The following is a 17,027-nucleotide window of genomic DNA, read 5'->3' on the forward strand; positions in this document are numbered from 1 at the left end:
CCCTCGCATCCATTTTGTCCCATTTTAAACAGGGGACAGTTATTCAAACATACCTTTAAGGACAAGCGAATCCTAATTGGCGTTTTATCCTTTCTTGGAGTTCGTGTCTGTTCTTGTGCCTTTGGAACAATTAAGATATACTTGCAATACGGAATGCCAACGGATTGGATCTCCATAAGAATTGGTTGGTCTGGATCTGGATATGACTAAGAGGTGCTCATACATATCCGGACTAGGAAAATTCATACCGGGGTTCGATCTTAAATCAGTTCGGGATTCAAAACCGGACCCATATTACAAAAGTTGGATACAGTATCGGGTCTGGAATGACCCGACCTCCAAATCTCTGCTAGTGACCGTTGGCACAAAGACGCGGCCCCCAGCCAAAGATGAACGCCGACGATTCGAGCTGTGTCTCTTCTCGATCCTCGCCATCTTCCCTCGCGTCTCGCTCTCTTAGCTCCGCTTCCCGATGGTCGGAATCCGACGGCGAGAATCCGGAGTCCTCGCGAGCGCCCCTCCTTACCGGCGGCCGGAGTTTCCCTCTCTTCCGATTCCTGCAGCAGTCCATCGCCGGAAAAGATCCCGACGTCGGAAAACTCGTCCACGCTCGCGTCGTGACCTCCGGACTAGAATTCGATCGGTTTCTGAAGAACAATCTGATGAATATGTACGTGAAGTGTGGGCTTCTTTCGGAAGCATGCCAACTGTTTGATAAAGTTCCTCATAGAGATTTGGTCACTTGGAACACAATGCTCGCTGGGTATGCGGACGCGGTCGATGGAGCCGAAGATGGGTTTCTTGTTTTTCGGATTATGAGGCGTTCGACTATCTCCCCCAGCAGGTTGACGTTAGCCCCTGTGCTGAAGATTTGCGCCCGGGCAGGGCTCGTCCGGGTTGCCATGCACGTCCATGCTATGCACTCAGGGCCGTACCTGTGTTTTATGGGGCCTGAGGCAGAGGGAAAAAATGGGCCCCCTATTAATAGTATGAGTTCGGGGGCAGGGCTTTGAAATTTTTTGAGCCCTATTAAAAATGGGCTTCCTGAAAATAGGCCCCTTATTAATAGTAAGAGTTCGGAGGCAGCGCCTTGAAATTTTTTGAGCTCCCTATTAATAGTAGGAGTTCGAGGGCAGGGCCTTCAATTTTTTTGGGGCCCTTATTAAAAATGGAATTCCTATTAAAAATTGGCCCCTAAAATTTTTTTTGGCCCAGGGGCCTGAGGCTCAAGTCTCATTGGCCTCTTGACAGGTCCGGGATGCACTTAAGTTGAGTTTTGTTTTGGATGTTTTCGTGGGTGGTGCCCTTGTCAATATCTATGCGAAATTAGGAAGTATAGGAGATGCACGCTTTCTCTTTGATGAAATGCCTGAGCCTGAGCGAGATGTTGTGCTGTGGAATGTTATGCTTGATGGGTATGCGCTAATGGGGCATTCTTGGGAAGCATGTTCATTGTTCTTAGAATTTCATCGGTCGGGTCTGAGGCCTGACGAGATTGGTGTCGGTTATCTTCTTAATGCATTGTCTTCCTTTGGCTTGGTTGATGAATGGAAAATTAAACAGGTTCATGCATATGCTCTGAAGTCTGGATTAGACTCGGAGCAGACAATTCGTGCCAAATTTGTTGATGTTTATGGGAAATTTGATATAGAACCATGGCTGTTTTGTGAAGATTCGGATATACTTTTGTGGAATAAGACCATGTCTGGATTCTTAAAGAGTGGAAAGAATCAAAATGTGTTAAAATGCTTTGCAGAAATGAAGAGATTGGGTTTTGATCTAGATTTCATCACCTTTGTGACTGTTCTTGGCTCAGTTACTTCTGAAAATGCTCTTATGGAAGGCAAGCAAGTGCATTGTATGATTATGAAAGTTGGCATTGATGCGTGTATAACCGTATCAAATAGTCTAATCAATATGTATTAAAAAACTGGAAGTTTCTTCAATGCACAGAATGTTTTTGATGGAATGCTGGAACTGGATTTGATATCATGGAATTCTATGATTTCCACCTGTGTCCAGTATGGTCATGAGGAAGATTCAATACATTTGTTCATAGAAATGCAGCAAAGTGGTATATTTCCTGATAGGTATACATTAACTGCTGTTCTTAGAGCTTGTATAATGCTGGATCTGGGGTTGAACTTGGGGAAGCAGGTTCACGTGCATGCTGTAAAAGGTGGTACTGCTTGTGATGACGTTTTCATGCTAACTACACTGTTAGATTTGTATTCCAAGCATGGCTTAATGAAGGAAGCAACACTCCTATTCAGTAAAATGGCTAATATTGATTTAGCTGTGTGGAATGCAATGCTTTCTGGGTATGTCCTTAACAAAGAGTGCAGTGAGGCACTGAATCTCTTTTCTTACATGCAAAAGGCTGGCATGGGAGTGAATCAATTCACATTAGCTACTTCTGCCAAGGCATGCAGTTCTTTAGTTTCAATCACTGAAGGAAAGCAGCTTCATGCCTATACTGTCAAGTTGGGGTACGAGTCAGATTTATGTGTATGTACTGGTATTTTAGACATGTATATAAATTGTGGGGGTACTGAGGATGCGGACAAAGTTTTTAATGGTATGCAAGAACGGGATGTAGTTGCTTGGACGACCATGATTTCTGGATGTGTGCAAAATGGGGATGATGATTTTGCTCTTCAGCTTTATTATCAGATGCGATGCTTGGGTGTTCTTCCAGATGAGTATACATATGCTAGCCTGATTAAAGCATGCTCCTGTTTGGCAGCGTTAGAACAAGGGAAGCTAATTCATGAAAATGCAATTAAGATGGGGGTTGATTTGGATGCTTTTGTTGCAACCGCCATGATTGATATGTATGCTAAATGTGGTAACATCGATGATGCATATTGTGTTTTTGAGCTGACTGGAGCAAATAATGTTGCTTCTTGGAATGCTATGATTGTGGGTTTAGCACAGCACGGGCATGGTGAAGAAGCTCTTCAACTGTTTGAAAAAATGTGTCATTTGGATATAAAACCCGATAAAGTTACATTTATCGGAGTTCTTTCATCTTGCAGCCATGCTGGACTTGTGAATGAATCCAGGCAGCACCTTGAATTGATGCATACGGATTATCATATCATGCCAGAAATTGAGCACTATGCTTGCATGGTTGATGTTCTTGGCCGGGCTAGGCTGATTCATGATGCTGATAGGCTTATCGAAGACATGCCTTTTCAAGGAACTGCTTCCATGTATAGATCTCTTCTTGGAGCATGTCGAATTCATGGAGCCGCAGAATCTGGAAAGCGGGTAGCGGAAAGGCTTGTACATATAGAACCGCATGATTCAGCAGCTTATATTCTGTTATCTAATATATACGCATCTGCAAACTTGTGGAATGAAGTAGTGAATGCGAGGAAGATGATGAAGCAAAAGGGAGTGAAGAAAGATCCTGGATATAGTTGGATTGAAGTGAAAGGCAAGGTGCATTTGTTTGTTGTGGATGACAAGTCTCATCTGCGTGTCCCAAGTTACAGACAAGCCAACCGCTTGCTTGATGTAGGCAAAGGCCAAAGTCAGATCGCTGGACTTGAGTTCATCTCCCAGCTCAGACTTGGGCCAGGATATGCAAAATAACCCATTCAAGAACACATTTGCTACCAGTCATCTCCACAAGAGCATACTCCCTCTGTAAAGTGATGAAAGCGATTTGCATCCCTCACAACAATGTCCCGGTTTACAACCTTTGATATATATTTAATTGCATTGTGGCAATCACCACAAATTCGGAGGTTCTTTATAACCCGGATGCGCAGGGGCGTTGGAGTACTGATCAGGCCATAAGAAATTGCCAACTTCTCACTATGATAGTACAGAGCCCTTTCTTTCTCCTCCTCAGTTAGGTCCAACAGCACAAAATCTGTATCAGGAACATAACCTGCAAGCTTGATTCTTTGGATCAATTCCTATAATTTTTCATAGATGGCATGAGATTCAGTCTGGCAGTCTCAGTGCCAGACCAATTTAGGGTTCTCAAACTTCTATTGGAACTTGATTGCGATATTGTATTCATGAGAAAGGAACTTGAAGGAATCCCAGTCTTTTTGTGGTCCCTCCATTACGAACTTCCCAATCTTTTTGTGGTCCCTCCATTATGAACTTGGTGCCAGGGTAATTAGGAAATTTCAGAGCTTTTCTTACTGATTTGTATATATCAAATTTAGCACTATGATCAGAATGCTGAGGAAATTGTTTTATGACAGATGAGAATGATGAGGATGATATGGATGTGGGTGTTTTCTATGTTATTTATATATATTCAGAAGATGAGGTTGGTCTTTGGTTACTGTTGGAATTTCTGTAGATGATCAAAAGTTTGGTACTTCAGACTGATTTGAAACACCGACTCCCAATCTTCACTTGAAGTTAACATGCATTTCACAACATTTAAATTTAGATGTTAAGATTCATCTCTTACAGGTTACAAATTGTTGGATTCAATTGTACTCGGTAAGATAAAAATGGTTGCTGTGCTTTATTCTTTACTAGAACCTTTTGTCAGTTTGGCAATTGGTTTTGATTTCAGTTTTGATGTTATGACCACTCCACAACACATTATGTGTTTTTGGCTTTTCTTCATTAATTCTTATGATTTTCTTTGTGTTTTTGTTAATAAAATATAAACCATAATTTTTATGTTAACACTTTAAGAATGCAAGTTTTACTTATCACACACACTTACATATCGTTTTTTAAATGGTATAATTTTTATAAATTATTTTTAAAAAATATACATGTCCACATAGAGGAACCAATCAGTATTTCACTTTCCCCTTTTGCCCCAAAGTCTCTTCCCCATTGCTCGGTTATCTCCATTGTTGTTCTTCTCTTTCTGGTCATTCATTCTTTTCCTATCCCAACTCTTTCAGAAACAATTTTCTGTATTCCTTATGAATTAAGCCAGTTTAAATTGGAATTGTATGTCATAATAGAAGACATACGGAGGCATTTGCTCTTAAAAGAAAATATAGACTTTTAGATTTAGTAGGGACCTAGTGACTCGAGCAGGGATCCAAGGTGCGGCTATGTTGCATGGCTAAGTGTCATAGCCAATCACATGACAGCATTTCATGTGGCCTGGCCTGGCCACATGAAATGCTGTCATGTGATTGGCTATGGCACTTAGCCATGTCACTTAACCGCTCCTTTGATCTCAACTCATGTTGAGTATGATCTAATAGGATATAGCATTATTGGATCTGGATCCAGGTTTAGAGTTCCACCTCTTTCCCCACGATCCAGGTCCAATTAGCCCCCTGGACTTAAAATAGCTAAAAGTTACATGTAAAAGGGCATGGTCCGGATGTAAATCCAATTGGCTAAAAGGATTTGAATTCAGATTCTGATTGAGATGGTGAAAAGCTCATAGCAGATCTGCTTTCTTGCATATAAATGGATTCAGATACCTGTTAAATTGAGGGGAATAATCAAAACCATATCCACATCCAATTATAATCAGATATGGTTTTAGCTTACCAAATGCAACTTAAAAGAATCGAATTTGGTCGAATATCCGATAAAATCCAATTCATTGACATCCCAGTCTTGATATTTGCCGGGAATGAACTTGGAAAGCCCAAACTAGATCTGACCATTTATTTAAATGAAAAATGATCGTACTGTCCTTGTAAAATTGCATATTTTCTGAAATGCCTCATAATTTGTTGAAATTCTCTCATGTCCAAAATTTTGATTCTCAACTTTTTTACGATATATTTTTTCTCCTGCAAATATAACATGAGTTCACAAATCATTTTTGCAAATGTTTCAAAAATGTGCGAACATTCTTTTACTAAAAAAAATTGCATAAGGACATTCACAAACATGTGAGGATATTCACATGTGAAGGCATTCACAAACGTGTGAGGATATTCACAAACGTGTGAGGATATTCACATGTGAAGGTGAGGACGTCCTCAAATGTGAGAGTATTTAGTTAAAGGAGGTTTGCAAATATAGTACGGCCTTCGCAAATCATGTTTGTGAGTACCTCCAAAATGTGCGAACCTATTTTTACTAAAATCACACAAGGGGCACAGACAGAAAGACGTTCGCAAATATGTGATGACATTTGCATGTGAAGGTTAGAGCATTCACAAATGTTGGAGTATTTAGTTAAAGGAGGTATGCAAATATAATACGACCTTTACAAATCATGTTTGTGAATGTCCCTCCACATGTGCAAACCTTCTTTTACTAAAATCGCATAAGGGACCCATGCATGAGGACGTTCACAAATGGTAAAGACATTTGCATGCGAAGGTCAAAACATTTACAAATGTGAGAGTATTTAGTTAAAGGATGCTCTTAAATATAGTATGATCTTCGCAAATCATATTTGTGAATGACCCCAAAATGTGTGCCTCCTTTAACTAAATACTCACATTTGCGAATGCAGAAAATAACCATATTGTATGACAAAAATGTGACATTTTAAAAAATGCCTCATAATTTACCAAATCTGCGAAATGAAAATTTTTGTAGGTTCCTAATTTTTTTAAGACCTTTTTACCCTTATGTGTGAACCTCACGAATTTCGCAACCCCATGCAAATTTTCTCAAAAATTTGCACAACAGCCTTTGTTCTCATATGTATATCTCAGTCATCCAACATTGAAACCTCATATTTTTATAGCCGTTGGAAGCTAAGTGACAAATCTTAAACTTTTTTATTTTGAGTCAGAAACTAAAACCCCTCAAAGGTTCTCATTTCTAAGATCTAAAAGTGGAATAGAAAACTGTTATGCATACTATTACAACTGAACATTGTGTGTTCCAGAAGGCGTTTCTTTCCAATCGTTCATTAGATCGATATGATTTTAGTGGCGACGTTGAAAAGAAAATTTGCATTGTTGTATGTGAAACTTCATGAATTCTGAAAACATGTCAAGAATTTCCCAAACTTCTTAGTTATTTCACAAGCAACAACATGAAACTCTTGATGAACTTCACAAGTAGTATTGCAATTTTTGTATTATAGATGTGAAAATTGTGAGGAATTTTACATGGGGGTTGCGAAATTCCTTTTTCTTTCAAAATTTCTTATTCGCCTCTACCACTCATAGGAGATTCACTGAAAAAATCATTGGAAGGGGTCAAAATTTGGGGTTAGCAAAAATATGGCGTTTAAATGCAAAAAAAGGGTTAAGAAACAAGGCATCATTCTTTTACAAAATGAAGTTGCTCATAAATTGCATTCAATCCATTCTTTTACAAAATAAAAATTCTCATACATAACATTCATTTTATTATTTCACAAAGTAAAGTTGCTCATATATTGCATTCATTTCATTCTTTCACAAAATGAAGTGACACATTTTTTTGGCTATCACAGTTCATTAGAGCGGATGCCTTCTTCGTCATCGTCATTCATGTTCTTTATGATGAGAATGCAACTCTCACGAACTACTCTCAGACTTTTGATTTTCTATCTCACCTATACCATAAGATCTCACTATCGATGCTTTTATCGAAAACACTCACCGTCGATAAAGTGTTGTCGATGCCTTTTACCGAAAAAACTCATTGTCAATAAAGTGCCACTGATCTTCTTACCACCTATGCTTTTATCGAAAAACTCACCATCAATGATGTGTCACTCATGCTTTTACTGAAAAAACTCACCGTTGATGAAGTGTTGCCTATACTTTTACCGAAAAGACTCACCATCGATGAAGTGCCACCCATGCTTTCGGGGTTTACCACTGCTAGTGAATTGCTGCTGATGAACCGTCGTCGATAAGAGATTTTTGCAAAGCTTGAATGTCGTCAAAATGTCATCGAAAGACTGCGAAAGGATTGGAGACCACCGATTGGAGAGCAAAAGAACCCTAGGGTTGTGAAAATAGGGCATCTGTATGCAAATACGGGGTTGAGAAATGAAATGTCACATATAAAATAAAATTTTATGAGGAAATTTTTGTTGCAATACTCTTGCGGTACTCTTGGAATTTTGCAAGGTACAAACTTCCTTAACACTTAAAGGATTTTTGTAACATGTCTTGCGATACTCATCACGATTTTCGCAAGTGTTTTGGAATTTCACAATCTTTTTTTAAATATCTCAACCTAAGATGCGATTTTGTTGACGAGTTTCATAAGTCCATCCACTTTCAGCATCGTGACTCACGAAAATAAAAAATTTGCAACTACGAGGGTAAAAGCATTAAAAAAAAGTGAGAACATGCATAATTATCCATTTGGCAGATTTGGTAAATTTTGAGATATTTTTGAAAATGGACGCATTTTTGTTGTACAATACTATCATTTTTCATTTGCAAATGTAAATGTCCCCACAAAGTTGCAAACGTTTTCCTTTATGTGCCCTTTATGTGATTTTTTTAGTAAAAAGAGGTTCACACTTTTTGTGACATTTGCAAAAATGATTTAAGAACATCATGCTATATTTGCATAATGACAAAATATCCTAAAAAAGTGAAGAATTGAAATTCCGAACATGAAAAGGATTTCAATAAATTGTGAGGCATTTTCAAATACCCGTTGTTTTAGAAGGCAGTACGATTATTTTCGTTATTTAAATGGCTATAGGTTTTTTTGGTATCTGGTCCAAAGCATGTGTCATCGTCATGCCTATCGTAGGCGCTTCTTTTGGGATGTCTTCCTCATTGCACCTGCATTATTAGATTTTGGATTTTGATGAATAGATTTTTTTTTTAAGGGGGATCATGTTGTATTTGATTCTGGAAACATGTGGCCCAGACTATGTTTTAAAGCTGGAAAATTTTGGAGAGACCCATATTTTGCCTCACCGAGCCATGCTTTCAAAAAATGGCATTTTCAAGCTCTACCTTTTTGAAAATATACAACTAGAGACCCCCAATCCAATTAACTTAGGTTAAATGTGACTTTTATGATAAATTTATTAAGCAGCCACTGTATATGCTATGATATCTTTCTGAGTACATGAAGGCGCATGTATGGTGATTTTACATTTAGCTGCTTCACGTTTCAGATATTTAAAGAAAATGCCTCATTTTTTTAAGAAATTGCTTGATTGGGGGCATGTGTGGCTCTTTTTTTTTAAAAAGAACGTTGGGATTACCCCAAATTTATATTAAAGAATAAAAAATTACAAAAACTCTTTCTCAAAGGATAGCCGGTGGCTTATCTTTCCACAATAAATTATTACACGACCTAAAAAAGAAAAAGACATAGCCAATCTTCTGTAGCAGCCCTCAACAAACTGCACTAGCATTTATTATTTGAAATCACATGCAGATACACTTGCGCTCTTTGTTAAATGGACGTTACCCTAAGATTAAAACTTTATCTCTAGAGTAAACAACAAACGAGAGAAGATCTTTGCCTAAAGCACAAAGCACATCTGACAATTTATTTAATTGATCGTATTGTCCTTATAAAATTTTGATTCTCGACTTTTTTAGGACATTTTGCCCTTTCACAAATATAGCACTACAAATCATTTTTGTAAATGTCTTAAAAATATGCATTTTTTATTAAAAAAATTGCATAAAAAGAACATTTACAAATGTGCGAAGACATTGGCATGTGAAGGTCAAGAAATTTGCAATTGTGAGAATATTTATTTTAAAAAAGGTTTACAAATATGATACAATCTTCACAAATCATGTTTGTAAATGTCCTCAAAACTTACAAACCTTTTTTTACTAAAATTGCATAAAGAGCACATACACAGGAAGACAGTTCACAAATATGTGAAGACATTCATATGTGAAGGTCAAGACATTCACAAACATGAGAATATTTAATTAAAAGAGGTTTGCAAATATAATACTACTTTTGCTAATCATGTTTGTAGAATGTCTTCAAAATGTGCATATCTTCTTTTACTTAAACTGCATAAGAGCCATAATCATGAGAATATTTACAAATATGTGAAGACATTTGCATGAGAAGGTGAGAACAATCGCAAATGTGCGAGTATTTAGTTAAAGGAGGTTTGCAAATATAGTATAATCTTCGCAAATCATGTTTGTGAATGCCTCAAAAATATGTAAACCTTTTTTAACTAAATACTCTTGCTAATGTGAATGTCCTCATACATTTGTAAATGTTATCCCTTTTTGTGCCCTTTATGCAAAATTTTTTAGTAAAAGGAGATTCACATATTTTTGGGACATTCTCAAAATGATTTGCAAATGCCCTCCTATATTTGTAGGAGGGCAAAAATATCCTAAAAAAGTTTGAAACTGAATTTTTTAACACGGGGAGGATTTCTGCAAGTTATGAGGCATTTTTTAACATGCGCTATTTTACAAGGATAGTAGGATCATTTCCCTTATTTAAATGGATATAGTTTTTTTTTGGGTATCCTGTCCAAAGCCTGTGTCATTGTCATCCCTATCGTAGGCACTTCTTTTGGGATGTGTTCCTCATGGCACCTGCATTATTAGATTTTTGGATTTTGATAAATAGATTTTTTTTAAAGGGGGATCTTGTTGTATTTGATTCTGGAAACATGTGGCCCAGTCTATGTTTTAAAGCTGGAAAATTTTGTAGAGACCCATATTTTGCCTTACCGATCCATGCTTTCAAAAATGGTATTTTCAAGTTCTGCCTATTTGAAAATATACAACTAGAGACCCCCAATCCAATTAACTTAGGTTAAATGTGACTTTTATGATAAATTTAATATGCTGCTACTCTATGTGCTATCGTATCTTTCTGAGTACGTGAAGGCGCCGGTATGGTGAATTTACATTTAACTGCTTCACGTTTCCAATATTTAAAGACAATACCTCATTTTTTTCAGAAATTGCTTGGTTGGGCGCCTGTGTTGCTCTTACTTTCTAAATTACTATCTACATTCTACTCTTAACTGTAGCTGCAAAAATAACGTCTCTATCATTTAAGAATTAACTAGAGTTAACTGAATAACAAGTAACCCAGGCAGTCATCTGAGCAATTTCTTAAAAACCAGGCACTTGATTCAAATATTTGAAACCTAAGGTGGCTAAACATAAATTTCCACACGTTAAGAGCCTATATGTAAATTACCCTCTCTTTGGTTCACCGTGTTTATTTATGAAAAATTTATTGGGCTGCTACTCTTATATGCTAACACAAGAACAAAAATATTTTTTCACAAAGTTAACAAAGATGTTTCATATGCATCTTAATTATGAAATTAGCTTAAGTGTTTTTTTAATAAATGTTCAACGACATTGGTTCTAAAATATTTTTTTTTGAAACCATGTGTCTGTTTTAGCAATATAAAGAAAAGACGGGCCCCTATTTGAAACTTCCCCTTTTAAAAGGTCGTCCATGAGAAAAGTTGGTGAGGCACTTTTTAAGAAGGATAAGATAAGGCCTTGGCTGCTTTTTATCTGTAACCATTATTCAATTATTAAATCAAGGTTGTATCTTGTATGTGGTCCAATCATGATGCAGTAGATCCAAATCTGAGTTTGGATCCGAATGATATCCAATGAGGTAATACTAAATCTAGTAAAAAAAGATGAACCAAGTTTTTTCACATGTAAGGCCCACAAAGGGCTCTGCACACCTGACTAGGTTGGTCGGCTTAAGGCTTTTAAGTTGAAGGAGGTGCAGAGTTCGATACCTTAAGGGTGCATACTTTGCCGCAAGGTCTAAATGGAAAAACTATCCCCGTGGGCAAAGGATGTGAGTACTCATAGAGTTTTACATTGTAGACACAGACTCAGGTCCATGGTCAACAGGACACCACTCGGCCCGTAAACCATAGTAGTGGTTTCTCCAAGATAAATCGATAGAAGAAAAGCTTTTTACATGTAAAAAAATGAAATAGATCAGGTTCAATCCGAACCGAATATAGACCCCACATAAAATGTTGATTCAAATCTAATATGAATTAAAAAATAATCCGATTAAGCAAATTCGAATCTGATCTGAATGCACATTCTGATTTTATTTCAAAGGATTCGTATCGGAAAATATGTGTGTTGGATTCAGATTGGATCTCCAACCAAATCTCTTCAGCTGTTCCCCATATGCCACCTGAGTTTGGATAATACTGCATATGTTTGGATCGGATATCTGACCCCACTTTATTTATTTGGATCTGGTGAGGGCCCATATGTATGATGTATCTGTTGGTAACTAGTCAGATCAAGTGTCAGATTTCACACTTGGATATGATAATCCACAAGGTGTCTACATCAGACATCAAAATCTGATTGGATTCCAGTGATGACATGATTTTCCATGCTTATGTTTTACATGTAGAGCATGGCCTGCCACTGCCCATTATGGTTACAAATAGTTAGTGCTGAAAAACAGTAAAAGGATAAACTACAATATGATGCAATTCGTGGGGGTCACCCAATTGGTTAAGGCGAGTGTGGGGATAACCAGCCCCCCCTGACATCACGAGTTCGATTCCTCCTTAGATCAAATCTACAACAGTTATGGAGTAGCATTGTCTGTGGATATTTGAAGACCCCAGGCATCATGAGTTTGATTCCTCCTCAGATCAAATCTGCAACAGTTTTGGAGTAGCATTGTGAAGCCGGACCACTTCCTCGAAGTTTACCACCAAGTGTGGGGCTAATTAAGGCTCGATCCTTGTTGTGTGGGGTGTCTTCAATTCTGGACTCACTCTGATCCATAACCCGATCCAAAAATAATGTAGGGATCTTTTTTTTTTGGATTTATAACCCGGAGAAACCACCCTCGGCATGAAAACCTGGTTGCGTTGGCTCAGCCTGCCATACCTATCGCGCTGGCAACGTAAAACTCCGAGGCTAGGACCACTGCCCCTAAGGCCTATGCTACGAGTTGGCTTGCGCAGAGGGGTGATGCCCACGAACCTTAACTGCCTGTCTAGCAGCCAAGGCCCCACCCCAATATGCCAACCCTCCTTGGGGCTGTAGGGATCTTACAATATGATTTTTTAACGGAATGAAGTATGGACTTGTCTAGTTTTGTAATATTTTTTTGTGCAAAATAGGGTTTTATGTCTTTTGTCACATATATTGCTCTCTTTTTGGAGTTGGGTACGAGAGTTTTTCAGTGTATTAGGGTTTAAGGTTTTGAGAGCTTTGTATCTTGTCATTGTATTTCTTCACATCTTGTTAGTGGATTTTTTCACTCAGCCTTCACCCGTGGATGTAGGCTTGAGTGTCGAATCACATAAATCTTGTGTCTTTTTTAGTTTTTTCTCTCTTTATGTTATGATTTACTTCGTGTTTTCTCATGGTTTGTAACCCCAACTTTCTCTTTCAAAAAATAATAATATTAATAATACCAATATGTTTGAATTAAAAGATTTTTGCCTAAATCGATAGCCACCTGTTTATGTTTAACTGCCTAACCTTTATGCTATTGCATTTAACTACTCTCGTTTGTGGATTATAAATAAAAGAGCTGATTGGTCTTATGACTTTTTAGTTAACATGGTTTAGAAAACCACGTAACTTTGCTTGCCACCTTTGACCACTTACTTTTGATTAGTGCATTGCGAATGGCTGCCTTAATGGTGATAACTCACCTTTTTGCTTTTAAAATAACTCATCTTACATACTTTTATTAAATAAATACATATTAAACTCATGTGCGTGCGGCCTTGACCTTAGTTTATCACTTGACATAGGACGATCATAGATTGAATCCCTCCTTTTTTTATAATTTCGTAGTGTAATACATAATATAATAAATATTAACATCGTACATATATATCTCTTGCTCTTGTTTTCTTTTTACTATATATCATACATATCATAAATAAATATATTTATATCAATCATGTTCCTCAAGCAAGTATGTTAAACTACCCATCAATTAATTATTGGAATAAGATTCATGAGCTTACTTACTTTTGAATTTAAATCAATTCAAAAATAAAAAAACAACTTTTTGAAATTTAAAACATTATTTTATTATTTATTTGGATGAAAAACTACTCGTATACTTTCCCATGAGTATAGGAGACTTCAAAAATTTTACAAAGTGATGGTCAAAATGAAAGTACGGATCTTATCATTTGACATAGAATGGGTTTCATCCTACATCCGATCATAGCCGTCTAACGAACAGTTAGGATTAGTCCATATTCACACCTGGATGTGGATTGATCCTAGCCATACAGATGCATCAGCTGGATGGATACTGTTGATTGTCACCTACATAATTTTAGGACCGTGCATGTATCCTAATGAATTGACCGTGTTTGTGTATGGATGATTCTAATCGATGTACATCAAAGCATACTAGGTGTTTATGATCGTATGATGGGTATGATATGGCGGACAAAGATAGCTAGTAGTAAAGTATGATGCTTATAAGTAGCAGCCAATGTTGTCATAATCAGTTTTTCAATGGTATCGATTTTCATAGAAAAAAAAGGTTTGAATCAGTCTGATCGAATCAAATGGAATTGGTTTGAATCGTTTTATTAAAAAACAGTATTTAAATTTTTTTACAAAAGCTTATATATATATATATATATATATATATATATAGCAAAATTATAAAACACCTTTTTTTAAAATCAAATAATTCCATCAAATTGAGTTTGATTGTATGTGTAATAGCATCTACGATCCATAAATGTTGATGAACTCAATTATTGCAATTGCTTGAGATACTCACTTTTAGCTTTTAGGGTCTATTTTTTAGTTCAATATCCTTCTTACTAACTTAATTGAAATAAAAGAATTCATAGGATCTGTTCCATCGAAAATGATAATGGTTTGAGGTTATAAACTTATAATCATGAAGTAGACTCAATTAGATATATATGGTGTGTGACCAAAATAAAGTTCAAAATCTGCAATCAATGATGATCAGACCACCCTCTTTCTCCAATGTATAAGTGTTTCATCAATTAGATTTTATATATTTGTTCTTTATAATTTATTTAGCAAAAAAATATGTTTTACATAATATTTTACAACTTTTAAACATGTTTTTCTGAACATGAAAAAATCAAGTCTCACAATACATTTAAAATTTTACAATAAAAAGTATTGTGAGCCATTAATTTTTAGTGCTTTAAAAAACACGTTCAAATATCAAAAAATCATTAATGTAAAGCATGTTTCTTATTAAATAAATGTTACAAATCTAATATCTAAACTCATCAATAAAAAAAACTCAATCCCTAGATAAAGAATGGCATTCAAAGAGCATGGATTGTCAATTCTATTTTGACAAGATTGGTAGTAACCAATGTGATTGTGATGTAACAAGATGCAGTTGCTTAGATTTTTGGCATGCTGATGCTGATGTAGTTATGTTGTAGAGGGAGATTGAGGGTAGCTTTATTTTCATGTAAGATTTCAAGCTTTATGATTTTAAAATAATGTTTTTTTAGACCAGCAGGAAAATAACTAGCGAGAAATTCAAATTTGAAGAGTCCTCAGTTATTATAGTGTAACCTAACCATTCAGCTATCTCATTCGAGCCCTTCGAAATAATATGGTATTAACACATTTTTTCAACTACTATTAGTAGCTAGCACAATCAAATAATTTAAAATAAGGTTATTACCAAAATCATACCTGATTTTTTAATATAATTCAAATTCATGCTCAATAAAAATCTTATAAGTCAAATGAATACTTAGTTTTTTCATCACTTCTCCAAACGCATGCCCATTGCAAAGTTCGCCATTCTAACCATTGTTTTTTTATGACCAAAAACCCTTGCCGAAGCCAGAAAAACCACAGGTGGGGCCCACGGCCACCTTGCCTTATGTGCCTTCATCTTATTACCCTCACAAGAGTCACAACCACCCTGCTGGCCACACGGGTGACCTGAGGTGGTACAATTCTAACCATTATTGTTAATAGTTAATTAATTAAAAAATTTATAGGTTATGCTCATTAAATCTCCCTCTCTCTCTCTCCCTCCAACAAACCCTAATACAAAATTTGAGGATTTTTTTTGGAAGGCTTTTTTCTTTTTCTTTTTTCTGAAAGGCCTTGCTTCAATTGCAGGAAGCCACTTGACCAAATTTGTTTCCTCAAGACTTTAGATAATAAAAAAAAATTTGGTATGAATTCGGGGAAAACGGGTGGGTAATACGGGGAAGCAAATCAGGTCATGCTGAACATGAGCGTTTTTGCTCATGCCAACATTGTGGCCATCTGATTGGTATTTTAAAAAGCTCAAAAGAAACTATGCGGCATTCATCCAAAATGCAAACAGACGGCCACGATGTCGGCATGAACAAAAACGCTCATGTTCTTCATGACATGATCTGCTCCCGTAATATGAGGGAAGCAGATCAGGTCATGCTGAAAATGAGTGTTTTTGCTCATGCGGACATCGGGGCCGTCTGTTTGCATTTTGGATGAATGCCACGTGGTTTTGTTGACTTTTGAGCTTTTTAAAATGCAAATAGGATGGCCACGATGTCGAAAAACGCTCATTTTCAGCATGACCTGATCTGCTTCCTAATATGGGGGCTTGAACTTGATGCTTTCTCCAAAGCATTAAAACTAAAGCTAAAAATCATGGTACAAAATAAGGCATCTATTTGGATCTTTCACTTGATAAAAAAAAGAGAACACTCTTACACACAAACTCGATGCAAACTTTAATAATTTGAGGACAATTAAAAAAGAGTTTTGAGCCTTTGATTATGTTACGTGTACGTACGAAAGTTGTTTTAAGAACTTTAAAAATCAAACACAAAAATAACTGTATTGTCCTTGTCCCTCACATTTTCACTAATTTTTTTCGCGTTCAAAATTTTGAATCCTTACTTTTTTTAGGATATTTTTTTTTTTTAAATATAGTACGAAGTTCGCAAATCATTTTTGCGAATGTCTCAAAAATATGTAAAATTTGCACAAGAGCATTTGCAAATCATGTTTTTAATGCGGTTTCTCGTCTCATTTCATCTCTCTTTCGTCTCTCTCTCTCTTCTCGTCTCTCGGAGGGATACGCCTTTACGTATCTGATTTGACCTAAAAAATAGAAAAACAAATTCTCAGGTAGAATCCTGTGGCGGTCCCCCCGATATAATGCCCGTGCGGTCAAACTCTGACTTGGGGATCCTCCTGCGAGGCCTCTGT

At 36.6% G+C, this 17,027-nt stretch overlaps 1 pseudogene; it reads left to right on the forward strand.

The window, feature by feature from the left end:
- The first annotated feature begins 389 nt into the window (after nucleotides 1-389).
- LOC149814275 (pentatricopeptide repeat-containing protein At4g33170 pseudogene) lies at nucleotides 390-3,600 on the forward strand (annotated as a pseudogene).
- The last annotated feature ends 13,427 nt before the right edge of the window (nucleotides 3,601-17,027 follow it).

This window comes from Nuphar pumila, chromosome 15 (assembly GCF_984573655.1).
Source record: "Nuphar pumila chromosome 15, dmNupPumi1.hap1.1, whole genome shotgun sequence".
Classification (NCBI taxonomy): domain Eukaryota; kingdom Viridiplantae; phylum Streptophyta; class Magnoliopsida; order Nymphaeales; family Nymphaeaceae; genus Nuphar; species Nuphar pumila.